The following is a 16,493-nucleotide window of genomic DNA, read 5'->3' on the forward strand; positions in this document are numbered from 1 at the left end:
CATAGCGCCGAACGACGTCGGCTAGCCCACATATGTCCCGCGTCCGGGCATCCCGCGTCCGGGATGGAGTTCCTTGGTGACCGGAGTGGCAATGCGTCTATAGCGCAACATGTCTCCTTTCCCCATATCCCCCATATACATATACATATGTCATATACATATATCATATAAGCATGCGGGGAGAGCCCAAAGAAAGCCATGTATCTATCGGAGTGACGTAAGGTCGGTAACCTCCGATGATGTTATGGAATAGCCATGGGCGTCGTGCCTCACCTTGAAGGGACAATTAATATAAGGCGAGTCTAACAATGAAGAGTGACATCATGAGAAAACATGGAATAGGATCATAAGGCATCGTTTCATATACTAGAGATCTTTAAAATAGTCATTATCCATAAGTAGAGTTGAGAAATCAAGAAATAACCGAAAAAACATTCTCATACTTTGTCATATCCATGGTAGGAACGTATCCTCGACATATTCGTCATAGACGTTTTCTCATGTTTGTCATCATCGTTGTCATTATAAAATCATAATAGTCATAAAAGCTCTCAACCTCTTAAAACTTGGTTTTTGAAAAGTATGGACATTTGAAAAACAACTATGAACTTATTAGGAAAAGACTTATACCTTGGAGTCATAGGCTTCTAACTCTTGCAAGCAAGGAAGATATAAAAACATTTAAGACATTATAATGTGGGGGTCATGCCTTTTGAAGAAAAAGACGAGCCTCGCATACGTGCCGCGCCTTACTAGATATGCTTGTCCGGACTTGTTAGTCTACATCAAGAAAATTGATGCAACCATTAGATTCATTACTAAGCACACTTGTCTTGATTTTTCAAATAAATTCACTTACGATCTGCCGAAATTCCGGCAGCATCTCCCCTGTAAATACACCATCCTCGAGATCTTACTCGGCCCAAATCATCAACAACAAACCCGAGAATGGAACTCGGCCAACCCAATAACAATGCTAGCAATTATTCTAGCAACACTTCAATATTCAATTCAATTCACAAAATATTCAAGCAACCCAATTAATACATACTTCCACCCGAAATCTCACAACACCACCAAAGTCAACAACGCATTACTTCCTTCCAAATTTATGAGTTATATCGACAATCCATAACAACAACCATGCATTAACAACATTGCTCATGCAATGTAAGAATTCAAGCTAATGTCGCATCGACTTCTTCAACATTCCGATAATGGTTATAACTTCACTTTAAGCCATCAAACCTTCATTTATCATTATGAAATTAACAATTCAACAACTAAAATATTAAATAGAGTCAATTCAGTACAACTTGCCAAACCACCTATCATTCGGCCACAACAACCACATACATATTCTCATGAGTTTTTCATCCGTTTCTATACATTACATTACAACGACAACAACAACCAACATGCTACATAAAATTAATCCATTCTTTTCTACACACAACACAACCATGCACGGTCAATACTACACACACACGGTTACTACCCAACATCTATACCTTCATGAGTTTCACCCATTATTACATACTACACTACCCACAATCATCCAACACTATACATATACGGCCACACACCAACACACATATTTTCATATATTTCGTCCATTTCTTCACTCTACAACATAAAAAAAACCATCCACAACATACAAAAGAAGATGAAACCTTACCTTTTTCCACTTAGTTCTTCAACTTCGCTAGAGTTGTGCCTTGCAAGAATGAATGGTTTTCTTGTTCCAACAACCACTCCATGTTAATTAGGGCCTTCAACTTGCTTGGAATACTAGAAGCAATAATTTTTTTGATCAACTTCATAGCCATGGCCGAGTTGTCACACCCCAATTTCCGATAAGGTGTGATGGGCACCCGACCCTTATCTAGGGCCGAGTGAACCCTCTGACTATCGTAATACTCGTATTCATATTGGGCCCTCGACCAAATCATAAATACATAATAAAATTTGTATGAAAAACGAACATACTTTATATCGTTTCAAATCAAACAAAACTTGCGACCGTACAAAATCTGTAATATCACGTATAACAATACGGCGGCTTATAGAGCCGCTCACAACTGACACCTTACACACACGACTCTGTCTGCAAAGTCTCTAACCTGACTCGGATATCATAACACAAACAAACTTTGACTCGGCAAAGACTGAGCAAGTGGAGCTCGCCAATCCCGCCGGAACATCTTCGCTAATATCTTTAGCTCACACAGGTGTACCGCGCGGCATGAAACGCGGCCCCCCGAAGAAAGGGGTCGGTACGGAATATGTACCGAGTATGTAAAGCAGAAATCCATTAACGAGTCATAACCGGAATGAAAAACCACGAAAACAAGTATAGGAATCGGAGAGTCATAACTTGCTCCGTGTAACACTTATCATGTATATACATATGCCGGTGAGCAAAACATATCGTAATCAAGTCAATTCGGAAATCATATGCGAAGTACAGAAAATAGATTTAGTAATCGGAATGTCATAAAGCTTAGCTTATTCTTCTTTGTTTTTGAAAAACATTGTTGTCTCACATATATAGAAAATAGATCATATCATAATAGCCGACATTAACCGATGTGGGATTCTCCTAAACCAATGTGGGATTTAAACCAAACCGGTGAATTTTGCCTCGCCACCGGGTTTGCCCCCCATTGGGTTTGCCCCACCACCGCTCCAAAATAATCATATGTATTTACGAATATACATAATATATATGTATATATATATATAACACATAACGTGTCCCGGCCCTCCAGTGAGGGACTCGGTAAATAAAATCATCAGACTATCATATCATCACATCGGACAGAATCATCATCATATTATCGTATCATCAGATTACCATGTCACATTATCAGATTATTGCATCATCAAAACAGATTCATTATATTATCAGATTATCACATTATCAAATCATTATATCATCAGATCAATCGTATTATCATATCATATATCCTATGCGGTCCATAATAGGACCCGGCGGACGGAACGTGGTCGCCCTCCCGCGCTTGGGCGCCACAACTCATCATACTTCGGAAGTTTTCGGATCTCCCGCATCTCCGTCACACATCATATCATATAACCACGGTACCCGGCCAAAAGGGGCTCGGCGTACCGGACACATCATAACACCATAATAATAGTCGCTCATCATACTTCGAAAACTCATCATACTTCGCATTGGGCGCACGATAATAACCGGCCCGGGATCCGGCGAAGGAAGTCATAATAGTGGCACGAGCAGAGTCGTGGGATCTATATGCCATTCAATCATTCATACAGATTCCATATAATAATCAAACAATTTATCATTCACAAGCCAAAGCAATAGTCAGATCAAGTGCCTTCCGAACGTTACTCGGAAACATATCAAATAAATCTTTATCCATCATAATTACGTATCAAAATTATATGCATACGGATTCTCATTTCATACATTTACACAGACTTACCAGAATATTCAGACGAATTATCATTTACAAACTGATGGCATTGACCAAATCAAATCTCTTCCAGATATTATCCGAGACTTATCAAATAGAACTTTAGGCATCATAATCACGTATCAGAATCATATATATACGAATCTTTATTTCAAACTTAACGTATAAATAAGTGAGTAATCGTATTCGGAAGTCGATTATTAGCCATATTAAGTTATATTAACAAGTTGTTAGAACTATACAACGGAACGTCTTGCGGGCCCACGGCAAGTACCAAACCGAACCGAGCCCGCCTATGAATGTCGGGATGTTATACATTAGGGAACCTCCCACGAGCGTTTCGGGCGATCCGAGCTCATATGTGAAAGATACGGACGTTCGTAGTTTCCGACTCTTTTATGAACATAATCTTTTATGCACATTCATATTCAATCATACAAAGGCATAGAAACCATAATTTGACTACATTATGCATACGGATGTCAAGAAACAAATAAGAATCACGGACATGCTCGGATCGCGGGAGTAGAGTTACCTCGGGGATCATATCATAGCCTATTCATACTAAGACATGCCAAAGAAAGAAAGGTGAGCTTTACATACCTTGGCCGCCCTCTAAACTAATCCACGCTTACGTCTCGGCTTCTCGCGATCTACAAAAATGTCATTGGACACCCAACATTAGCCATAAGCATTAAAGAACCCAATTCCAAGCCGTCACTTCTTCTATGAAAATTTCGGCAGCACCTCCCCTATATATTCACCAACCCCGAGAATTTAACTCGGCCAATTATCAACAACAACCAAACCAACAACCATCCACAAGATTTAAGAATATTCCGAACAATCCACAAAGTATTCAAGACAATTCAAACAATATGCTATGAAACCCGAAACCTTCCAACTTAATGAATACGACAATAACATTTCTTTCTTTCAAATTCTCATACTACGTCAACAATTCCATACATTACCACATTACCTTCATAAATATAAGAAAACATATTAGAATCATATTAATTTCAAAACAGCCCACAACACTACAACTTCGACATAGGTCATTAAACCTTTATTTTTCATCACATAATCCACAATAAACAACAACCAAATACTAAATAAAATTAGTTCATCATGCTCCCTCCAAAACAGCCCCTACACGGCCACACACACACCACACACCACGGTTCAACACACATTGAAGGTTTCATGATTTCCATCCATTTCGACACTCTACAACCACCAACATGCTAATTAGAATTAATGCATCACTCCTAGACATACAACACACATACCACGGCCAACATCAACATTCATGGCTCAACTTCAACATCCATATTTTCATGATTTTCATTCATTTCCATACTTCACAACATACACAACTCATCTATAACATATGAAAAATAAGATTGAATCATACCTCTTCCATCCATCTCCTCCACCTCTCGGCTAAGGACATGTTCTGCAAGGAAGAATGTTTTTCTTGTTCCAACAATTATTCCATGTTGTAGAGGGCCTTCCATTTAGTAGAAAAGCTTGAAGAAAAAATTTTCCATGATCACCTTTATGGGGCTGGTTCGGCCAACCCCTCAAAACCGTTTCTCCTCATTTTTTTTTTCTCTTTTTTTTTTCTTGAACTTTCTAGACTTAGAATGATGAAATGTGGTCTCCTTAGTCATCACACACACATATATATATATATATATATATATATATATATATACATGGCCGGTCATGTGCCCCTTTTTTTTTTTTTTTTTTTTTTTTTAAATTTTCCTTCCCTCCAAATTTCTCCAAGTTTCATGAAATTTCCAAAAGATGAACATGATGAAAATGACTTAACAAGTCATCTAACTCTACATATATTAATCTTCCATGTAGCCATGGCCCACACTACATGTGGCCTTATTTTTCATGAACTACTAATTTCCAAAATTCCACTTTTAACCCCAAATTTTTATTAATATTTCCATCCCATAAAATCATAAAACACTTATGTCTTACAACAAAGTCGGAAAATAACCTCGTCCCTAATTTGTCGCAAACAACTTAAAAATATTCCGACGTACAAAATGCGAGATATAACATCCTTCCCCCCTTTAGAACATTCGTCCTCGAATGTTCAACTTAGTCGTACGGGGTCTCGTAAGCACCTCGGGGGAGCTCCCTTTTCATAGCTATAGCCATCCTTCATACTATCTCTTAGGCTATCCAATACCATTCTCTTGTTATACTCTTTCTCTTCATACACCTCCATTTTCTAGTGTCCTGTCATTCGAGGTTTTTTGCAAAGCTTCTCACACTGCCTCAAACACCATCCTGACTCTTATACACTTATTGTTAGTTTTCCGATCTCACTACTTACTTCGGTGAGGGGGGGGGGCCCTCATTGGTAGCCCAGATGCCCATACCAAACACATTATCGTATCAACCGTTCTTATCCCACTCTTGCATTTCCCTTACCCGCTTCCCCCCTTTAGGGGTATGCTTATACCATTATCCATTCATATATTTTTTGTCCTTATTTCCAATCTTGGCAGGCGTCCAAAGTTTCAAAATTTTCTTTATCTTAACTTATCCCGCACACGAGAAATCTTATGCTACCTCTGTGTCGTTCAGAACACACTACTCTTACATAGTCCTTTTCTCATTTTCAAAACGTACTCTGTTCGTTCACATTTTATCCGTATCATCCCAGTCATTTCCTAGCATTCATTCTGCCTTGTTTCTTATCTTTCTATAACTTAGCCTTTCACAATCCTGCCGCTTATGGTACTCGTGCCCTCAGTTATACATCATAACCTATTACTACACTGTTGTCTCGTTTCCTTTTTATTCCTTTCTTTCCGTTAACTCCTTCTCTTCGCCGACCTGATTCACACCGTCCTACGTGTCCTTTTAAGGTTTCTGGCCGCTCCACATACTCTAATCTCTCTTAGACTACTCCGATTTCTTATTCGCTCCTTACGTCTGAATTTGTAGGATTTTCAGAAAACTTCCCAGGGGGGTCACCCATCCTGAAATTTCTCTCACTTCAGCACGCTTAACCTTGAGACTTTAATGAAATCGGGTGCGTTAATGCCGGTATGATCGCGTCCACCTCACCGCACAACCTTCAGCACATATCCTAGAGTACGTCGGAGTCTTTACATATTTCAAAACGTCCCCACAACACATTTTACCGCCTATCTTATCGATACATTCCTATTCGTCACAATTCTTTTTTCCTCATACGCTTATCTTAATCATATCACTTTATCCAAACCCGCCAGTCCTTTCTAAATCATCGCCTAGTAGCACAAGTCCTTCCAAATTTCCTTACTACCATATTTCCACCGACGTCTTATTTACTATTTCACCACTCATTGTTTAACTTATTCCAAGAGGGTACCGTACTTTACCTCTACCAACTTTCATCGCTACTATTAACCCGACTTTTTCAAAATATTTTCCAAACTTGTATCTCATTCTCGTATTATTTCTAGAAAAATTTCGGCGAGTTTCTCTCCGTATTTCTTACTATCCCAAAACTCGCACGCAGAAATACCAACAAAGTGCCTCACAGTGGCCATCATCATATATACATATCATATCATATCGTATCGTATCATCGCCACACAGGGCTCTCAATATTCACAAAAGTCCGAAAATATTAGATTTACCTCATATGCTCGACACGGCTACACGTGTTACACTTTCTTGCTTATCTTCCTTTTCAGTTTTTCAACTTTGCCTTTCAATCGTATGCCAATACCTTACTTGACATATATCTTTCGTATCTTTACTTACCTGCGTGCTTTGTAACCTTCCATACCGCTGGTCGCTTCCGCCTGTCAACGTCATTCCTCTGCCGAAATCAAGGGTCAATGTCGGGAATTTCCTATAACTTGGCTCTACAAAGACGATCTAAGATGCCAAAGAAGAGTAACCATCCTAGATGCCCCGTAGCCTCCTCGTTTATAAACGTGGCGCGCTTCACACCATAAACAGGACTCTACCGGACACGACTTTGCAGACAACCCCCTAGGACGAACCGCTCTGATACCAATTTGTCACACCCCAATTTCCGATAGGGTGTGATGGGCACCCGACCCTTATCTAGGGCCGAGCGAACCCTCTGACTATCGTAATACTCGTAGTCATACTGGGCCCTTAACCAGATCATAACTGCATAATAAAAATTTTCGAGAAACAAACATACTTTATATCGTTTCAAATCAAACACAGCTTACGACCATACAAAATCTGTAATATCATGTATAACAATACGACGGCTTATAGAGCCGCTCACAACTGACATCTTACACACACGACTCTGTCTGCAAAGTCTCTAACATGACTCGGATATCATAACACACACAAACTCTGACTCGGCAAAGACTCCGAGCAAGTGGAGCTCGCCAATCCCGCCGGAACATCTTCTCGCTAATATCTTTAGCTCACACAGGTGTACCGCGCGGCATGAAACGCACCCCCGAAGAAAGGGGGTCGACGGAATATGTACTGAGTATGTAAAGCAGGAAATCCATTAACAGAGTCATAACCGGAATGAAAAACCACCGAAAACAAGTATAGGAATCGGAGAGTCATAACTTGCCTGTGTAACACTTATCATGTATATACATATGCCGGTGAGCAAAACATATCATAATCAAGTCAATTCGGAAATCATATGCGAAGCACAAAAACAAATTTAGTAATCGGAATGTCAGAAAGCTTAGCTTATTCTTCTTTGTTTTTGAAAAACATTTCTGTCTCACATATATAGAAAATAGATCATATCATAATAGCTGACATTAACCGATGTGGGATTCGCCTAAACCAATGTGGGATTCGCCTAAACCAGTGCGGAATTTTGCCTCGCCACTGGGTTTGCCCCACCATTGGGTTTGCCCCACCACCGGCTCCGAAATAAACAGATCGTATTTCTGAATATATATATATATATATATATATATATATATATATATATATATATATAACACAAAACGTGTCCCGCCCTCCAAATGAGGGACTCGGTAAACGTAATCATCGACTATCATATCATCACATCGGACGTAATCATCATATTATCGTATATCGATTATCATGTATCGATTATCATCATGATTATCATATCATCAGATTGTCACATTATCAGATTATCGCATCATCAAAACAGATTCATTATATTATCAAATTATCACATTATCAAATCATTATATCATCAGATCAATCAGATTATCATATCATATATCCTATGCGGTCCATAATAGGACCCGGCGGACGGAACGTGGTCGCCCCTCCTGCCTTGGGCGCCACAACTCATCATACTTCGGAAGTTTTCAGATCTCCTGCATCTCCGTCACACATCATATCATATAACCACGGTATAATAAGGGGCTCATCATACGTTCGGACACATCATAACACCATAATAATAGTCGCTCATCATACTTCGGAAGCTCATCATACTTCGCATTGGGCGCACGATAATAACCGGCCCGGGATCCGGCGAAGGAAGTCATAATAGTGGCACGAGCAGAGTCGTGGGATCTATATGCCATTCAATCATTCATACAGATTCCATATAATAATCAAACAATTTATCATTCACAAGCCAAAGCAATAGTCAGATCAAGTGCCTTCCGAACGTTACTCGGAAACATATCAAATAAATCTTTATCCATCATAATTACGTATCAAAATTATATGCATACGGATTCTCATTTCATACATTTACACAGACTTACCAGAATATTCAGACGAATTATCATTTACAAGCCGATGGCATTGACCAAATCAAATCTCTTCCAGATATTATCCGAGACTTATCAAATAGAACTTTAGGCATCATAATCACGTATCAGAATCATATATATACGAATCTTTATTTCAAACTTAACAGATAAGTGAGTAATCATATTCGGAAGTCAGATTATTAGCCATATTAAGTTATATTAACAAGTTGTTAGAACTATACAACGGAACGTCTTGCGGGCCCACGGGCAAGTATACCAAACCGAACCGAGCCCGCCTATGAATGTCGGGGATGTTATACATTAGGGAACCTCCCACGAGCGTTTCGGGCGATCCGAGCTCATATGTGAAAGATACGGACGTTCGTAGTTTCCGACTCTTTTATGAACATAATCTTTTAGGCACATTCATATTCAATCATACAAAGGCATAGAAACCATAATTTGACTACATTATGCATACGGATGTCAAGAAACAAATAAGAATCACGGACATGCTCGGATCGCGGGAGTAGAGTTACCTCGGGGATCATATCATAGCCTATTCATACTAAGACATGCCAAAGAAAGAAAGGTGAGCTTTACATACCTTGGCCGCCCTCTAAACTAATCCACGCTTACGTCTCGCTTCTCGCGATCTACAAAAATGTCATTGGACATCCAACATTAGCCATAAGCATTAAAGAACCCAATTCCAAGCCGTCACTTCTTCTATGAAAATTTCGGCAAAGACCTCCCCTATATATTCACCAACCCCGAGAATTTAACTCGGCCAATTATCAACAACAACCAAACCAACACCATCCAGACAATATTTAAGAATAATAATCAATCCACAAAGTATTCAAGACAATTCAAACAATATGCTTATGAAACCCGAAACCTTCCAACTTAATGAATACGACAATACATTTCTCTTTCTTTCAAATTCTCATACTACGTCAACAATTCCATACATTACCACATTACCTTCATAAATATAAGAAAACATATTAGAATCATATTAACTTTCCAAAACAGCCCACAACACTACAACTTCGACATAGTCATTAAACCTTTATTTTTCATCACATAATCCACAATAAACAACAACCAAATACTAAATGAAATTAGTTCATCATCTTTTCCTCCAAAACAGCCCCTACACGGCCACACACACACACACACCACTTCAACACCAACATGAAGGTTTCATGATTTCCATCCATTTCGACACTCTACAACCACCAACATGCTAATTAGAATTAATGCATCACTCCTAGACATACAACACACATCACGGCCAACATCAACATTCATGGCTCAACTTCAACATCCATATTTTCATGATTTTTATTCATTTCCATACATTCATAACATACACAAAACATCTATAACATATGAAAAATAAGAATTGAATCATACCTCTTCCATCCATCTCCTCTTCACCTCTCGGCTAGGACTTGTTCTGCAAAAGAATGTTTTCTTGTTCCAACAATTATTCCATGTTGTAGAGGGCCTTCCATTTAGTTGAAACTTGAAGAAAAAACTTTTCATGATCAATTTAGGGCTGGTTTGGCCACCCCCCCCTCAAAACCGTTTCTCTCTTTTTTTTTTTCTTCCTCTTTTTCTTGAACTTTCTAGGACTTAGAATGATGAAGTGTGGTATCCTTAGTCATCACACACACATATATATATATATATATATATATATATTGATGGGGCACATGGCCGGTCATGTGCCCCTCTTTCCCCTTTTTTTTTTTTTTTTTTTTTTTTTTAAATTTTCCTTCCCTCCAAATTTCTCCAAGTTTCATGAAATTTCCAAAAGATGAACATGATGAAAATGACTTAACAAGTCATCTAACTCTACATATATTAATCTTCCATGTAGCCATGGCCCACACTACATGTGGCCTTATTTTTCATGAACTACTAATTTCCAAATATTCCACTTTTTAACCCCAAATTTTTATTAATATTTCCATCTCCATATATAATCATAAAACACTTATGTCTTACAACAAAGTCCGTCCTTATAATTTATAATTAGCCCCCATTAAATATGAAACCTCGTCCTTCTCGCAATTATCCGAATTATCCAAGCGTACGAAATACGGGTTATAACATCCTCCCCCCCCTTAGAACATTCGTCCTCGAATGTTACGTGATCTTATGGGGTCTCGTAGCACTTCGGGGGTTCCTTTCATAGCCAAGTCCTTTCCTTCGTACTCGGCTCCTTAACTTTACCCTATTTCCCTTATGGTCGAACTCCTCGATCTTTCCGAGTCCTCGTTCCGTGTCATAGGTTTCCTAATCCTTTCGCACCAACTTGTTCCTACTTCTTTCATGTATTCTCTTGATAGGCCGATATGCCTTAAACCCCGGCTCAAAGCTACAATATGTTCTCCTCCTTTAAGGGGTTCCTTATATGACAACAATCCTTTTATGAAGTCTTCGTCTATACTTTATTCCTCGTCTTCCTTCCCAACTCGTGTCTAACGTATGAAACTTCTAATCCTAAGTTTTTCTTTTTGCTCGTCCTTGTCGTCCTCTATCCATATTTCCATACCTTACTATTCACTATTCGTCTTCTCTCCTTGCTTCGCTCACTTACTCAAAAATTTCCTTAACTACACCTTCACATTTGTTCCGCGCATCCATGTTGTCTTCCCTTAGCATAGAATCCTTACAATTTTTTTTTTTTTTTACTTCCTTCATCCTTATTCATCGGGTCATTAACTATATTTATGATGCTATAACCGAGCGGTCTCCTATGCACGTTCCCTCCATTTATTCTGTTTCCGCTAAGGTCAAATCCTTCAGACTTCACATGAACTCCTATTCCACACCTTCAACTTCCACTCGACAATGTCGGCCCACTACCTTTATATACCTTTCAATACCAAAGTCTTACAACACCGCCGCTAAACTTAGTCATTCCTTTTCTTACTTCACATTTCCTTGTCACGGTTACTATTCTTTTAGCCTCACTTATCGCAATTAGTTCTCGAATCCCATACATTCCTCTCCGTCTTCTTTTACCACACTCTATCCCCTTTTCACATGCTTCTTTCGAGTCCTTTCCCCAATAGCCGCGTGTTTTCGGTAGTTTTTCTCGGGAGCTTCACTTGCGAGGTTCCTTACCTTTCTCTTTCTTCCGTCACTTTGATCTCTTCATTTTCCATCTACTCACTCTCTTTCTTTTCCAAATATCGTTATACTAGAATTTCCAATCTCAACCTATAGTGAAATAATAACGACTTACTTTTCAACACTTGTACCATTTATTCTTGCGGTTACTCGATCTTCGGTACCCTTGCTCGGTTGATGCTTTTTATATCGTAGCTTCGATTCCGGGACTCACATGTCCACCGATACAATCATATACGGGATATCCTACACCTTCATATATATATATATATATATATATATATATATATATATATATATATATATATATAACCCACAAAATATCTCCAACTACTGTTCAAGCCTACCCTAATTCCAAAGGCGATGCACTTCGGCACTTCCGTGCCACGCCGCCGGCTTACGCAATACGCGTCTTCTATGGTCTCCAACCATCCCATCGCTCTAGTTTCCCTTAGGCTACCCCTAACTTCTCATTTGTCTCTTAGGTCCGAATATATCGAATTTCTCGCATACTTCCTGGTCACCCATCATAGAATTGCTCCCACCGAGCACGCTTAACCTCGAAACTTTGGTGGAATCCGGTGCCTTAATGCGTATAATCGCGTCCGCTCCCTCCCATGACCTTTATTACACGATGCGGGAGCAATTTAAAGCCTTACCGATTCGGGACATTTTCGTAACACGTCCTTAACTTTTACAATTCTTTTTACCCTTTCGATTCCGAATGTTCACCTTCCACGCGTGTGTGTGTGACTACTCCACCGTCCGGATCTCCAGATTCCCGATGGTAGTGATCGCATCTTCATCGCCATGCCAAATCCATAACCTTTACGAAACGTCGCATCTTGCTTATCATGTCTGTTTATCATATTTCCTTTCGCACTTCTTCTGGGACATTACCCGTTACTCGTAGGACCTCCTTTACCATGCCTACTATTCAAAATCGTGCGCAAATATATCGATAACACTCTCCGTAACATACGGCCTTATGACACATTCCGGTCATCCGGTGCTTCCCAATTTCGAGGTGACGAACAATTACGTTAGGACTTACCTCTGTGGCCTTCCATAGCGTCACTCGCTTTCTTCCATCGTACGTCTAGCTTATATAGGAAAATCTTATTTCTTATGACTTGGCTCTATCGCACGATCACGGAGCAGAAAGAAGGTCAACAATTCCTAGATGCCTTATGACCTCCGTTTATAAATGTGGCGCTTCACGCCCCATGAGGACTCTTGGACACGACTTTGCAGACAACCCTTAGGACAGACCTGCTCTGATACCACTATGTCACACCCCGATCTTACTAGGGTGTGATGGGCACCCGACCTCATATTTGGAGCCGAGCGAACCCGCGGACTCTTATTACTCACATATTCTCTTTGAATTCTTAAATCAAAATGAAAGTAAATACATAGTAAAATTTTCAAAATCTTTTTGTCGTTTCTCAAATTAACCACGATGCAGCAAGCGTAAGGACTCTATAACATAATGTATACTAAAAACATATCGGCTAGTGGGGCCGTTTTTCCGCTCGACACTCTAGACCCACGACTCTGTCTGCAAAGTCTCTAACTTCGAACAAACTGCACAAAGCACGTACTGCGACTCGACGGGACTCCGTAACAAATGGAGTCTACTAACTCCGGAACGTCTTCGTAATGGCTTCTGTACTCATCCGGTGTGCACTCGCGCGGCCGTAAACGCAGCGCCCACAAAAGCGGGCGTCGTACGAGCAATGTCGAGTATGTAAGGCATGAACAAATAACGTAGTAAGGAGTATACATATGAATAATATCCGTATAAAAACATAGAACATATCATGAGGGAAGAAGAGTAACTTTTGTTACATGTGAATGCCGCCAGTAAGCGGATGCCATGCATGCTTATTCTTTCCTTTGAAAACATTTCTTTTCCGTATACATGTGAAAATAGAACATATCATAGCGAACCGACGTCGGCTCGCCACATATGTCCGCGTCCCGGCATCCCGTCCGGATGGAGTTTACGCTAATGACCAGTGGCAATGCTTCTATAGCGACATGTCTCCCTTTCTTCCCCATATCCCCTATATACATATACATATGTCATATACATATATCATATAAGCATGCGGGGAGAGCCCAAAAAGCCATGTATCTATCGGAGTGACGTAAGGTCGGTAACTCCTCCGATGATGTTATGGAATAGCCATGGCGTCGTGCCTCACCTTGAAGGGACAATTAATATAAGGCGAGTCTAACAATGAAGAGTGACATCATGAGAAAACATGGAATAGGATCGTAAGGCATCATTTCATATACTAGAGATCTTTAAAATAGTCATTATCCATAAGTAGAGTTGAAATCGAGAAATAACTTAACGTTCTACATCGTCATATCCATGGTAGGAACGTATCCTCGACATATTCGTCATAGACGTTTTCTCATGTTTGTCATCATCGTTGTCATTATAAAATCATATCTACGTTTTAATCATAAAAGCTCTCAACCTCTTAAAACTTGGTTTTTGAAAAGTATGGACATTTGAAAAACGACTATGAACTTATTAGGAAAAGACTTATACCTTGGAGTCATAGGTTTAACTCTTGCAAGCAAGGAAGATATAAAAACATTTAAGACATTATAACGTGGGGGGTCATACCTTTTGAAGAAAGAGACGAGCCTCGCCCCGTGCCGCCTTACTAGACATACGCTTGTCCGGACTTGTTAGTCAACATTCAAGAAAATCGATGCAACCATTAGATTCATTACTAAGCACACTTGTCTTGATTTTTCAAATAAATTCACTTACGTATCCGCCGAAATTTCGCAAAGCATCTCCCTTGTAAATACACCATCCCCGAGATCTTACTCGGCCCAAATCATCAACAACAAACCCGAGAATGGAACTCGGCCAACCCAATAACAATGCTAGCAATTATTCTAGCAACACTTCAATATTCAATTCAATTCACAAAATATTCAAGCAACCCAATTAATACATACTTCCACCCGAAATCTCACAACACCACCAAAGTCAACAACGCATTACTTCCTTCCAAATTTATGAGTTATATCGACAATCCATAACAACAACCATGCATTAACAACATTACTCATGCAATGGCGAATTCAAGCTAATGCCGCATCGACTTCTTCAACATTCCGATAATGGTTATAACTTCACTTTAAGCCATCAAACCTTCATTTATCATTATGAAATTCACAATTCAACAACTAAAATATTAAATAGAGTCAATTCAAGCACAACTTGCCAAACCACCTATCATTCGGCCACAACAACCACATACATATTCTCATGAGTTTTTCATCCGTTTCTATACATTACATTACAACGACAACAACAACCAACATGCTACATAAAATTAATCCATTCTTTTCACACAACACAACCATGCACGGTCCAATACTACACACACACGGTTACTACCCAACATCTATACCTTCATGATTTTCACCCATTTTTACATACTACACTACCCACAATCATCCAACACTATACATATACGGCCACACACCAACACACATATTTTCATATATTTCGTCCATTTCTTCACTCTACAACATAAAAAAAACCATCCACAACATAAAAGAAGATGAAACCTTACCTTTTTCCACTTAGTTCTTCAACTTCGCTAGAGTTGTGCCTTGCAAGAATGAATGGTTTTCTTGTTCCAACAACCACTCCATGTTAATTAGGGCCTTCAACTTGCGGGAATACTAGAAGCAATAATTTTTTTTGATCAACTTCATAGCCATGGCCGAGTGGCCCCTAATTTTTGCTTGGAGTTTTTCTTGAATTTTTCATGACAATTATGTATTGCTTGGTAGGCTCTCTCTCTTATATATATAGTTCTTATAGGCATGTGAGGGACACATGCCCTCTTCTCCATTCTTCTTGAATTTTCCAAAATAATTAAAGAAGACTAAGTGTCTTCTTTTGTAACTTTAGTCCATATGTCCTTATAATTTATAATTAGCCCCATTAAATATGAAATGGCCACATGCCTCCCCTTCTTCCTTTTTCTAGAAATTCCTTCCTTTTTCTTGAAATTTCCTTAAATTAAAACAAGATGACCACTTGTCTTTTTATAAATTTTGGTCCATATAAGAGTGGGACCCACATATACACATACACACACATGGCCAAGCCTTGGCTTGGTCT

Source organism: Lycium ferocissimum, chromosome 8 (genome assembly GCF_029784015.1).
Source record: "Lycium ferocissimum isolate CSIRO_LF1 chromosome 8, AGI_CSIRO_Lferr_CH_V1, whole genome shotgun sequence".
Lineage (NCBI taxonomy): Eukaryota > Viridiplantae > Streptophyta > Magnoliopsida > Solanales > Solanaceae > Lycium > Lycium ferocissimum.